Source organism: Paramisgurnus dabryanus, chromosome 23, assembly GCF_030506205.2.
Source record: "Paramisgurnus dabryanus chromosome 23, PD_genome_1.1, whole genome shotgun sequence".
In the NCBI taxonomy this organism is placed as follows: domain Eukaryota; kingdom Metazoa; phylum Chordata; class Actinopteri; order Cypriniformes; family Cobitidae; genus Paramisgurnus; species Paramisgurnus dabryanus.
In genome coordinates this window covers 18,270,461-18,285,136 of record NC_133359.1, presented here as the reverse complement: position 1 = coordinate 18,285,136, position 14,676 = coordinate 18,270,461, and positions in this window count along the sequence as shown.

Sequence of the window (14,676 nt, the reverse complement as noted above, 5' to 3'; positions counted from 1 at the left end):
GCCCCGTTAAAGGTGCGGTGGCAAAACTCCGGAAATCTTATCTCCGTATAAACGGTGCTGAATCGGTTAGCTGGTTCGTCCAGTGACTCTCAGCACCCCCATCCACAGCCAGAGGTGCCGTAAGAGACGGGTGGCGCGTGTTCTACGTGCTCTCGTCCTCTTTCAGTCCTCACGAGGATTCTATGTCTGTCACAGCATCGGAGAGGGGGTCGTCTATTCGGTCGCCGACTCGGACCCACTCCCGCCTTCGGGTTGGGTAGGGGCTCCCGTGCTCGACCCCGAGTGGCGGCCATGTACGCTTGGGAGCGCGGAGACGGTCTGTGTGGAGCGGAGAGCTCCTCCCCCACCCGCACCGTCCCGCCTAGATGATTGGCACTTCAGGACTGCAAGAACAGCCCCAACCTTCTGTGCCTTTCTTCCCGGGGTGCATGTTGGTTGACACGGTCGTGGAAAACTCGTTTTCCTCCCGGAACCGACCGTTCAGCCATCACCTCTCACCTCTCCTGACGGCGGGGCCGCTAAGGGTTATGCTGCTCCAAGAGACCAGCCTCCCTCCCCTCACAGACCCACGGGCTTGTGAGAGGCGGCCTCTGCCGTGCGCGCCATGGCGCGATGCAGGTCCGCCAGGCTACGGCACTGAAGGATCTGCACAGGTGAGGTCACGGTCCGGCAACTAAAGAATCCTGTGTGGCTCTGACCTGGCGCTACGAGCGACTGGGTTCACCCCACAGGCCGCCGGACGTGCTATGCCCACCCCCCGGTGGTCCAGGGACGCCATCTCTGGTTGTGTCTTGCGGGCATTAAGTAGGTCATTAATAATCGCCCTAATGTTCCTTTTTAGACCAGCCATTTCGGCGACACGGCTGAGATTGTCCAACAATGATCGGCCGCTTTAGAGCAGACTGAGGCTTTATGCCACGTCGGAGCCTAGCTGCCCCCTCCGTTACGTCAGTATATTGGTCTGCTTTTCGCCGAGGGTGTCCTGCTACGGCTTTTTTCGTTCCTTCATCCCGGCAGCTCTGAGGAACCTGTCGTAAGCTGTTCACCCGCCCACTCAGCCCGCTACAAAGGTGGAAAATGAAACTTAGCGGCTCTGAGTCGGGCGACCTGAAGATGGAGAGGATCGCTCGTCAGGAGATGGTGAAAATATCACTCTCCCCCCCCACCCCGTAGGAGGGCCGGGTGGGGAATCCTTGGTTTCGTTTTGTGTTCCGCCGACTTCAATCGGCACCCACTAACCTCAAAGAGCGAATTCCTCTTCTTTCTCCAGGTCCCCGGAGGCACATAGGAGCTTCGGACGGGCTCAAAACCCTACGTTCTCCTCTTCCTCATTCGCCAGCGGATGTATCGAGCGGGACATCTACAAGGGAGCCCCTTTGCTCAGCATCCATCAGCGGTTTCGGGTGAGTGTTTCATTACACACAACATCTCACAATGCGGCCAAAGAGCACGCGTCGTTGAGTTCCCCGTCTCCGCTCGCCACGGGTACACATCGTGCCATTAATTTCCTCTCGCTCGGTATCTGGGGGCCTGGAAAGAGCTTCCCAGCCCGTCGCGTTGGCTTTTACGCACGATCCGTCTCGGTTATACATTCAATGTGCCCGGCTACCTCTCAAATATTCAGGCTTCACTACGGTGAAGGCTGCCGATGCGCACGTACTGCGTGCGGAAGATTGCTGTCCTATTGGCGAAGGACGCGATCGAGCCGGTCCCTCCAGCCGAGATAAAGTCGGGGCTTTACAGCCCTTACTTCATTGTACCCAAGAAGAGTGGCGGGTTGCGTCCGATCCTAGATCTGCGTACTGAGTCGAGAATTCACAGAATTCACATTCACAGAATGCTGTTCAAAATGTTTACGCAGAGGAGCATATTTTAATGCATCCGCCCACAGGATTGGTTTGCAGCCTTCAACCTGAAGGACGCGTACTTTCATATCTCCATACTTCCCCGACACAGGCCGTTTCTCCGCTTTGTGTTCGAGGGGTGGCCATATCAGTACAAAGTCTCACCGTTCGGGCTTTCTCTCTCTCTCCCTGTGTCTTCACGAAAGTTGCGGAGGGCGCACTGCAGCCCCTGAGAGAGAGAGAGCGGTGTTGGCGTTTTGGCGTATTGGCTCATAATAGCTCAGTTTCGTCAGATGCTGTGCACACACATAAATCGTGTACTTAAACACCTCGCTCGTCTCGGTCTTCAGGTCAACTGGGAAAAGAGTAAACTTTGCCCCGTGCAGAGGATCTCTTTTCTTGGAATATAACGGGATTTGGTCGATTTAACAACACGTCTCATAGAAGCGCGTGTTCAGTCAATTCTGACTTGCCTAAACATTTAAAGGCAGGGTTGCGGTTCCACTAAAATAATTTTAAAAACTTCTGGGGCATATGGCAGTAGCTGCGGCTGTGACACCGCTCGGGCTGCTCCATATGAGACCGCTTCAGTGTTGGCTTTATGACCGAGTCCCGAGGAGAGCGTGGCTCACCGGCTTTCACAGTATTATAATTACATCGAGATGCCGTCACACTTTCACCCCGTGGTCAGACCCAGCGTTTCTCAGGGTGTGGATGCCACTGAGATAGGTCTCCAGGCATGCTATTGTTGGCAAAAATGTCTCTACAACGGGGTGGGGAGCTACGTACGGCGGGCTCGTCGCTTCGGGGGTCTGGTCGACATTCCAGCGACATTGGCATAAATTGCCTCGAGCTGTGCACTGTATATCTCGCGCTCGTCCGTTTCATCAACGTGATTCGATGCTTAAGATGTATTAGTGCGCACCGACAAAACTGCGGCTGTAGCGTATATCTATCGCCAAGGCGGTCTGCGCTCTCGTCACCTGTCGCATCTCGCCCGTCTCTCCTCTTCTGGAGTCAGAAGTATCTGAGGTCTCTTCGTGCCATTCACATATCGGGGTCGCTGAACACAGCGGCAGACGCGCTCTCATGAGCAGCGCGCCCCGGCGAGTGGCGGCTCCACCCCCGGTCGGTTCAGCTGATTTGGAAATGTTTCGGCAGAGCAGTTAGATCTGTTTGCTTCTTCAGAGACAACCCATTGTCGCCTGTTTTATTCATTATCCGAGGGAACACTCGGCGTGAATGCACTGGCACACAGCTGGCCGCGGGGTTTTCCCCCAGTAAGCTTTATTAGCGCAGACACTGTGCAAGTCAGGGAGGACGAGGAGCGCATTCTATTAGTTGCGCCGTACCGGACAACTAGGAATTGGTTTTACAGAATTCACTCTCCTCGCGACAGTCCCTCCCTGGCTGATTCCCTGGCACATTATGGCACCCTCGCCCCGATCTGTGGAACCTCCATGTGTGGTCTCTGGACGGGGCGCGGAGGTTTTAGGTGATTTACCCCAGGCGGTATCTAACACCATCACTGTAGCGCGAGCGCCGTCTACGAGGCAGGCGTATACGCTGAAATGGAACCTGTTTGTTGTATGGTGTACTTCTCAACGAGAGGACCCCCGGGAATGCTCGATCAGTATTGTGCTCGTATATCTCCAGCACCGCTTGGAGAAGACACTTATCATTAAAGTAGATATCGCGGCAATATCCGCGCATCACGTACCCATAGACGGTAGATCTGTGGGTCAGCACGATCTGGTCATTAGGTTTTTAAGAGGTGCACGGAGGCTGAATCCTTCGCGCCCTCCCTCTATTCCTCCTTGGGACTTGTCCATGGTGCTGAAAGCCCTTCAGCACTGCCCTTTCGAGCCTCTGCGGACTGTGAGCGTCAGGTTTCTCACTATGAAAACTTTGACGCTCCTCGCATTGGCTTCTATTAAAAGGATAGGGGATCTTCATGCATTTTCGGTCAACGATTCGTGCCTTCAGTTCGGGCCGGTTGAATCCAGCGTTACACTGAGACCCCGGCCGGGCTACGTGCCTAAAGTTCCCACCACTCCCTTTAGAGATCACGTGGTGAATTTACAAGCGCTGCCTTTGGAGGAGGCAGACCCAGCCATGGCTTTGTTATGTCCTGTGCGTGCATTACGTGTGTATGTGGATCGCATTCAAAGCTTTCGGACCTCAGAGCAGCTCTCTGTCTGTTACGGTGGTCAGCAGAAAGGGAAAGCTGTCACTAAACAGAGGATGTCTCATTAAATTGTAGACACAATCGCCCTGGCTTATGAAAAACAGGGCATTCCTTGCCCTTTTGGGTTGAGAGCCCATTCAACCAGAAGCGTGGCTTCATCTTGGGCTTTGGCTCGTGGTTCCTCACTTTCAGATATTTGTAGAGCTGTTGGCTGGGCGACACCTAATACGTTCACTAGATTTTACAGTGTTCGTGTTGAGCCGGTATCCTCTCGAGTTCTCTCGTCAGATCAGTGAGAACATCGAGGAACGGCTCCTGTGTCGGCTTGGTGCCTTTCTTTTCGGTGCTGCACGACCGCACCATTATGGAAGGCAGTTAAGGCAAAAACGTTACAAAAAGCTGTTTTTTGTCTCCTCCACCGCTTGGTGGCCGATGTTGCGGAGCATCGGCTGCCAGCCTCTCACTAGATGTATCCTTGACTATCTGGGTGAGGCTAGCGCCCACATTGCGCCCCCTAGTGGTTTCTTTGTGAGTATTTCCGTGGAAAGTTTCTGATTTACCATGTTTCCCTTAGCGGAGTTCGTTCCGCGCCTCTCTAGTGTTGCTAAGAGAGTGTATTTTTTATAGACCTCGTGTCTTTTTATCCATCACCTTAGTGGTAGACCCCTAGAGGGTTTTCTTTCCGCAGCGATCTTAGTCCCGCCTGACGAGTTCGCTTCCCAGTTCGCCTAGTCACTATCGTGGGTTAAGGAACAAGTAGTGACCGGCCTCTGCTTCAACCCTATTTCCGTTCCCTTAAAGAGGAGAGTCGGAGGGTTTATGCAGGCACTGGAAGGGTCAGCTTCAGTGGCGCTTTGGTAGGGATTCCCAATTCGTCGGTCACGACGTGACGTCGTAGTGACCGACTGAAAGGGAACGTCTCGGTTACATATGTAACCCTCGTTCCCTGAAGGAAGGGAACGGAGACGTCACGTCCCGTCGCCACAGTTTGCTGTTCCACTGCTGATATCGGCCGGACCCTTTCCTTCTGTCCAGCTTTCTCAGCAAAAAATAGCTGATTTGATAACTGCACCTGCCGCTCATTAAATACCTGTGCGGCGGGGCGGCGCCGGCAGATGCAGTTATCTGCATGCCAAGTTCATTGGCGTTTTAAAGGTTTCTCGAAGCAGATAGGTCACCCGCGAAGCGGTTCCCAATTCGTCGGTCACGACGTGACGTCTCCGTTCCCTTCCTTCAGGGAACGAGGGTTACATATGTAACCGAGACGTTTTCATTATAGCTGGCATTATTTCCCCTAAAAAGATACCATGAGCTGGCTTCCTATAAAACTATTACTACTCAATGTTTTTGACTAAGTAGTGGTTATATTTCCACAGGTTTTTCTTTACATTATGGATGTGTCACAAAAAATGACTTTAGCTGGGTTTTCACAGATTGGGTCACATACTGAAGTGCTGCTAGACATATGGGAAAAGCTTATGGTGTTACATTGAAGTCTCATTAAATATAAAAGCAGCAAAAATATCTTTCTCTGGAAGAAAGTTGAACAACCAGAGCTTTAGGACATTTACCCTGATTAAACCTATTTTTGTATAATTTCATGTTTTACTCTGCAATCAGTGCAGATTTTTCGGAGACTCTCTTAGAAAGATTTTTATTTAATCAATAAGCAGCTCGAAATTAATGTAGTAATAGATGCAACATGTTCTAGACTGCTGGAACGCAATCTTTCACAATTTTACAAGATGAAAGAGACGCCCTTCACACATTAAAGCTGAACTTTTTGTAACAGTGAGTAAGTGTCTAAACTTACACGAAGGTCCGGATTCAGCAGTTTTTCTAAATGCCAGACAGATTGTTTTTTTGTTGCAATGTGTTAAAATGGGCTTGGATCTGGAATGTCTTTGTACTTTGTCTCTCACACTTCAAGACACTGGCACTCTCCTACAGTACACTTCAATACAGACCTGTCCGTCAGTGTTATTCAACTTCACCGTGTGGTTGGCACTGTGTAGTCTAAGGTTAGTTAGTGTGAGCTGGGTCTCTTTGATAGAGTCTGAAATCGCTTTCAGTCCCGATTGCGTTGACAGAGAGCGGTCTCAGCTGTAGTAAGTTTACCTGGCTGCCGTTCTCAGGGGTCTTGTGTATAGCACATTACCTTACCAGTACACAATACCTCTTCGAGCCCTACCTCATGGGAGAAAAGCTAGCCACGCTGGTCAAGCAAAACTGTTGTAAGAGATCCCATGTGACCTGTAGCTATAGATATTCCTAATATATATATATATATATATATATATATATATATATATATATATATATATATATATATATATATATATATATATATATGTGCCTAAAAAGTTAAACTGGACAGGAAGAGTATCTGGTTTTTGAAAACACTTTGGAAAAGGGAGTTGGGCCAACTACCGAAAACACACTTGTAGCCAATCAGCAGTAAGGGGCGTGTCTACTAACCGACATCATTGCCTGGGTTGCGTATGTGTGGGGCGGGTCTATCAAATGAAGGTCTAGATTCTATTGGGGTAGGTAAGGCGTGTTTGTTTAGGTGATTTCAAATATCAACATTGGCTTTCACACTGCAAAAAATTATTTTCAAGAAAAACATTTCTTAGTATTTTGTCTTGTTTTCAGTAAAAATATCTAAAAATTCTTAAATTAAGATGCTTTTTCTTGATGAGCAAAACGACCCAATAAAAATAAGTTTAGTTTTTAGACCAAAAATATCAAATGTAAGTGATTTTGTGCATAGAACAAGCAAAAAAATCTGCCAATGGGGTAAGCAAATTTATCTTGAATCTTTCTTGAATTTAGTGTTTAAGAAAAATTTTCAAGATTTTTATGCTTACCCCACATGCAGAATTTTTTGGTCTAAAAACTAGATTAATTTTGTTGAGTCGTTTTGCTCATCAAGAAAAGCATCTTAATTTAAGAATTTTTAGATATTTTTACTGAAAACAAATCAAAAATACTAAGATTTTTTTTCTTGAAAATAATTTTTTGTAGTGCAGAGATCATGAACCTTTAAGTGTTTTTTTTTTAAGAGGCTTTGTCAGAATTTGTCAGTAATTGGTGAGTAATAGAAAACATATTTATAATATAACAAGCATACAAATAAACAGTGCTTTTATGTTTTTTATGTTGGTCTGTAGAAACGTAGGCAAATGTAAAATAATACTGCATGCATATTCTTATACTTTATAGCCTAAAGTTAATCAGTTAAGACAAATAATTTTTTTTTTTTTTTTTTAAACAATAAAACTTTCACTTTAAGAGTAAGTGCACAGAGCCTACTATGCGCTTAATTTCTCAACTGTTTGCATTCAACATAGACTGTGTTTACGAGAATAATGACGCCATTTTTAGATAGTTTTGCGTAAATATGTGCATTTTAGCGCAAATTAGCATTTGCACTCTGTTTGAAGCATTAAGGTGCGGGTTTCCATCACGCGCTAAGAGTGGGCGTACATTTTTAAACAGCGTGTGTGAATATATCTGTTTCTTGTTTTCATGTACTTAAATGTTTAAATTGGCAATAACTAAAAGCATGTGAAATGGTCATTTGTGATGACGCATGACTGAATTGATCAGGCAAGTGACAGTTCTGCGCTGTTCCCGTTTCACTCTTTAGAAGCTCAAACAGGCGCGCGTGCATTAAAGATGCTCACTTGTGACTGGGTTAATGTTACTTCACTCAAATCTAAATAACACACAAAATACATGGGTGGAATGGCGACGGCGAGTTGAAAGTGGCGGGACAAAATCCCCCGCTTGATCTACGCCCGTGGGTATGCTGATGTCCCATATAATCAGATTACACACCTTGCAGTTTAATATGCACAGATAGCTATAAGTAAGCTATTCATAACACAGTGCCCTAAAAGTGTAACCACTGTGATGTTACCAAAATATCTGTGATATTTGTGAGCATTTCAACAAGCCCCACGCGGCAAAACTAGATTGATCAAATGCACGACTTTTAGGCAAGGCTGTCTGTTTCCATTGGGAGTACTTTATAATCTTCATTCACACAAAGTCTGTAACCATGCAACAGTATGCATTCTACATTTTTTCTCTTATTTGTCACCTGGTCTTGTTCCCATTGATTTTTTTACTTAATTTTTTTCAATGCACCAGACAGGAAAAACTAAATTGAAATCAATGACAACAGAGGGAGTCTTAGAAAGTAAAGGGGGAAAAAGAATCGGTTAACCTTTCCGACTGGTAACTTAATACGACTCTCACCAATCGCCATTGGCGACAGAAGGCATCAATACACATAAACAGTGATCTACACACTGAAAGAATGAAAATCATCACTGTCGATGTGGGCTTGGCTACGCCCCGCAGTCCGCCCGCTCCATTTGCTTTTCATGAAGCCCTTAGGGGTTCTGAGCCCAGGTCTCTTTGGAAATTCGATTTCCAATCACCACAGTTCTCCAACGTTTAATGGGTGCCAGGGAGCTCGGCAGAGGAGCCAACCACAACGACCTTTAGCATTCTGTTAAACCTTCATTATCTCAGTTCACAGGCATGAAAAAATTTTGATTCCTGGGATTTTATTGAACAGGCCAAAGATATCCACACTATAAGTTATGTTTTCAAATACAAAAACATTTGATTTGTTTTCCTTTGAGACAATGCACATTGCACACAGGCATTGTTTGCAGATACCATTAAAAGGGAATGTGTGGTACTGTAAAATAAATCGCAAATTGTCTTTTACTTTTCTCAATAAATACCAATTTTTGTTACTTTGCTGTGTTTTTGTAGCTCAACTTGTAGAGCAATGCGTTAGCAATGCGATCCCAGGGACGCACATACTGATGAAATGCGTCTACTAAATGCATAAATATAAACGTAAAGATTAGCAGACAGCCATGATGTAATGATCAATAATACAGTATTATAACAGTACATACGGCATTTGTTAGCAAGCTATAACTACGGCATGCTAACCACCCGAACCTTGACTTCCTGGAACAGACGCGCTAACTGGTAAACAGCAATGACAGCTAAAATTCAGATTCTCTCTGAAGGCTCATGTCTGATTCTAAAAGTGCCACGTCAGACTCGGCGGTAATTCGATTTCGGAAACATGAAGGGAGTCTGGTTGTAAAATCAAAATCAAAAAATGTTAGGAACAACGTCTGTCTTGGCAGAAAGTCAGTGGGAGATAAAGTGCTTAGGACCGAGCTGAAAGTGAGTTATAGAACATGCTAAGTAGTCGGAGATCAATAGCTAATGTTAGCTTGGTAATAATGCATGCTAATGTGCATTTAAGGAATGGCCTTAAATGGATCCACTGCTAATTGCTAGCGCTATCATCACTACTGCTATTGCCATGACAACAATTGCTTCCTCTTAAGTGATGCTCTTTGGTGCTTTCTATTATTACTTTGAGGGCAAAATTGAAGCTTATGTCAATATATTGTAACTGTCATTACAATCTTCAAGGGTTTTGTCTCGTGGTATTGTCTTAACTATTAAAATTAACAATGACTGTTATTAATTGTGTGCGTATTTCTTATAAACTACCAGGCCATTTTAAAGTCTGCAATTTGAAACACAGTGTCCAAGTGAGACACAAAAAGTTGGCTGAAATGATAAGGGTGAACAAAGCAACAAAATCACGGTTAATCAGACATATTTGATGTTTAATATACATGTCTGAGAGGTGAGATTATGGTTCAATTTTGTACTGAGCTATGTAAAGTCAATTGAAGATTAGTGATAGAAACCAAATGAAATCGATCATGAAAAAGAACTTGAGTATACAGTTTGGTTTATATGCATTGTGTACGGTAAAGGAATAGCATTAAAGATTGTCAGACAGTTATGCTTATTTAGCTGGTTTATGAGACAACAGGCAACACCATTTCCAATTTATTTTGTGGCAGCACAAGTATGAAAAACGCATAGGGCCCTATCATACATCTGGCGCAATGCATGACACAAGTTAAGTTAACATTTTCACGTTCAGCATCATGCATTTGTGCACCCATGGCCGTACTGGTCTGAATGCGAGGTGTTTTTTTATTTGGGCCCCCTTGTGATGTCAGAAAGAATTAATACCGCCCCTTAATCTGCTCTATCCAATCACGCCACAGTCATTTAGTGCAAAGATCAACACATTTGTTTTTAAAAGGACACACCCCAAAACAGCTAATTTTTGCTCACACCAACAAAGTGGAAATTTTAACATGTTATAATAAATTATCTATATGGTATTTTGAGCTAGAATTTTACATACGTACTCTGGGGACACCAAAGATTTATTTTACATCTTAAAAAAAAGTCTTGTGAAATCTCCCCTTTAAGACGTTCGTATCTTAACATTAACTCATTCCCTGCCATTGACAAGTTATCTCGTCAGTTAAGAGAAAACATTTGCCTGAAAAAAAAATTGCATTTGAGTTTTTATGGTAATCTGTAATACCACAATAATCCACTAGATGGATAACTAGATGAATATTAACCAATTTATAAAAAAAACTGCAGCAAAACATTATTTATTAAATTTACACTCCGTTTATGTTTTGATAATTGTTCTGAATATGATCTCTAACAAAATTCCTTCACAAAAATGCAATTATTTCAGCTTTTGGCTCAAAATCTTGTATTTTTGAAGAAATCTACCCATATTAAAGAGTTTATAAACAGAGGAAAACATACAAAGATACACTGAAAAAAAATATTAATTCAATTTACTAATTTTTTAAGGTAAGTAGTTGCAATCAATTTAAAAAAAAATTACATTTAAAAAAATTAGAAAAATAAAATCAAAACTTTTGTTTAAATGTAGCTTAAATAAATTGATTGCAACCACTTACCTTAAAAAATGGAGTAAATTGAATTAATAATTTTTTCAATGTAGGATTTTCCTGGTTTGTTTGTTTGTTTATTGTTTGTTTGAAAGCAGAGGGTCTGTTCTTTCATTTGATATATGTGTAAATATTTTTAAAAGAAAGAGTTTGGTTCCAAAACGCAATAAACGCAATTTTATTTTTTTATTTTTTTAGGGCCGGGACTTTAACGCGTTAATTAAGATGAATTAATTACACAAAAAATAACGCGTTAAACATTTTTAACGCATTTTAAACGCACTTATTTTTGCACCGCGGAACATTTCTCATTGGATGAGTTTCGGCGGACCGATTATACTGAAGCACCAACTAGCATTCATGACTTCAGACAACAACAAACCACAGTGAACATGAACGAAGAAGCTGATGAGATCGCTTTGGTTGGCCCCGTGGATGGGAAAATCTTTTATAAAAAACGAACGGATGGAAGCGTCGATAAGAGCATGGTTGTGTGTAAGCTATGCAACAAGGAATTCACATATCACCGCAGCACATCGAGCATCTCAATGCAAAACATATAGCAGCTAGCGTGGACGTTAACCCGACTCCGGGTACAACGACTTGGTTGAACAAAAATAAACAATATTTTGTTGCTTAAGCTTATGTATTCAGTCATTATTCATGGTATACTAAAAATCCATGTGAAAAAAATAACTTCTCAATGTTCTCAGGTCAAATATTTATATGTGATTAATTTCGATTAATTAATTACAAAGCCTCTAATTAATTACATTAATTTTTTTTAATCGAGTCACAGCCCTAATTTTTTAAGTTACCGCAAAAATCAGTATTGTATCTGGTCAGTATTAAAAAGTACATTTTTCATTTTATGCGAAATCCAAGATCCGCCATGTTTATTCTGTCATTTTTTCCCCTTTTTTCCAAAAAGCGATAAATACCAGTCATCCTTCTCTCCCAAATGCAATAAATTAGCTCAACATATCACAGCGCACCATTACACGCATTGTAAACAATAATGTTGACGCTTTGAATACACACAATATCCTAGTTTTCCTCATCTGCTTTGTACTTCGTGACTAACAAACACACAAAAACAAAATAATATTTTTGATGGCATTGATAAACCTGTGGTGGCTTTCTGTGGCGGAAAAGAAATGTAAGCCATCAAAATAATATAATTTACGTGAGAGGCACTCAGGCGAAGGGAAAATGCCGGCTGTTGCTTGTTCTCACACGACAGCATCAAGCTTCTGTCATGCTAACACATTGACCCCAGGGAATCTTATGAACTTTCCATTATTTTATAAGTCAATGAAAATCAAGCAGGACCAAAACATTTTACAGCTGATCGCTTTCGAAAAAGTTCAGCAGCGACGTCCCAAGGATGACAGCAGCGATGACAGTGTTCTTAATATGACAAAGTAAGTGTTTTCATTGATGCCATTCATGTTTATTTCTTTAGTCAACTAAATGAACATAACATGGCAAAGATGAATGCACATTTATATATTGATTCAATAGATTTATAGCATTAAAAAAACTTTAGATTTATTGCATTTTGCGACAAAAAAATGTTTTATAATAAATCTTTGAAAAAGCAAATTATGGATTTAAATTTTTTATGTTATTATAACCTAAAGATGCTATGTGAAAGTTTGTAACAGAAAATAGTTGTTTTCATCTTGTCACTTTGTATAGAAAACACATTTTTACCCAAATGGATTTATTGGGTTTTGGAACCAAACTCTTCAAATTTTCCTGGAAGGCATTTTGTGAAACTTTTTGGTGAAAATCACACAAAATGCTGGCGGGCAACTTTTGAAAAAAAAAGGCTGGCGGGGAACGAGTTAAGAATGTTGCTCTACTTTTAGTTACATGCCAGCAACTGTGTGAAACACATGGGTCTGCTTTGCTCTGTTTCAACAGGAAGGCATTTGTCTGTGGATGAACAAACACAAATGCTTTTTGGTGTACTACTGACACACAGTAGCATGCCCTTTTACAGTAACCTGCCATGAAGCATTAATCAAATGTGATGACCTAATGAGATTCTCAGGTTAGTTATGACCTCCTCTGATGCCTGAGAAACATCCTTTAGCACAGGTGACAGCCAATCCAATTTTATCAAATCAGCTCATTAATTTGAGTTTTATGCATCTATTCGGTGAGTAAGGCTGAGTCTTTACTACAGCTTATAATTATCTTGAACATCGCTGCAGGTCACACAGCAAAACCGGCCATCAATTACCATAAATTGTCTCTGGGGCCGCATGCATCAGGTAGCTGTATTGTCGGTAAGGTTGAGGGGTGAAGATAAAATGAGAGGGAGATAGAAAGATGAGAAAGTGCTTGGCCCCACGAGTGTGTTTAGCGCGACAGATCTCTAAGTAAGTCGCTAACATTATTTTGCTAATAAGGTGAGAAAATATGACACCTACTCAGCTAAAATGCTGAAGGAAGGAAAGATTTAAACAGATCACGTGTTGATAACACAAAAGGAACGGTTTAGGGAAATGAAGGTTGTCATAGTCCTTCTTTCAGGGGACTCAGGGCATTTCCTCAAAAAGTGCACACTGTAATGGCTAAAACATTTTAAAAGGGCAATTATGAAATTAAGTACACTGTCAAACATTCTTTGCTGACTAAATTTTTAAGTCCTTTTAACTTACTATTATTATGTTGACTAGAGATGAGTTGTTATAACTTATGAAATATAGTTGAAATAAGTCAACTTCATTTTATAAGTTGTAGCAATTCATCTCTTGTCAAAATAAATAATAGTAAGTTGAAATGCATAAAAACCACTATTAATTAAAAGTTTTAATATGAATAAATAAATAAATAAATAAATAAATAAATATATATATATATATATATATATATATATATATATATATATATATATATATATATATATATATTAGGGCTGTCAAAAGATTAATCGTGATTAATCACATCTAAAATAAAAGTTTGTGTTTACATAACATATGTGTGTGTAATGTGTATAATTATTATTTCATTATTCATGTGTATATTTAAGAAATATTTGCATTTATATACTGTATAAACATTTATATAATTTATATTATATAGAAATATAAATATTTTATATATAAATATAACCAATTTTTCTTAAATATATACATGACTGTGTGTGTTTTTATATATAAATATTAATTATACACACTACACACACATATGTTATGTAAACACAAACTTTTATTTTAGATGTGATTAATCACGATTAATATTTTGACAGCCCTAATATATATATATATATATATATATATATATATATATATATATATATATATATATATATATATATATATATATATATATATATATATATATAAACTTTCAAAAAAGTTTTATTAATGGTTTTATGCATTTGGCAGATACTTATCCACAGCAACTAACAATGCACTGTTAACCCAAATGCTCAAAGTAATTAATTGTATTTAGTACTGTTAACTTAAATCATTACGATTAGTTCAAATGTATTAACCTTGCTGAGTATTTAAAACTTTCTGATAGTTATGAGTTTGTAAAAATGAAACTCTTTAAGTTAGATGATTACATGTCATTTTTTTAATTTGCACAAACTGTCTCTTTAAATGTACTCCAACTTAAAATCCCTCAGTTTAGAGATTTTGCGTCTGGCGTCATCTGTGTTCACATAAGCTGCTTGCGTTGAGTTCTTCTCCTCAAGATGACGAATCGGTCGCTTAGGTCCTGTAAGTATCACCTTTAAACTCAATGTATCAATTCTAAAGGCCATTATGTATGTACATAC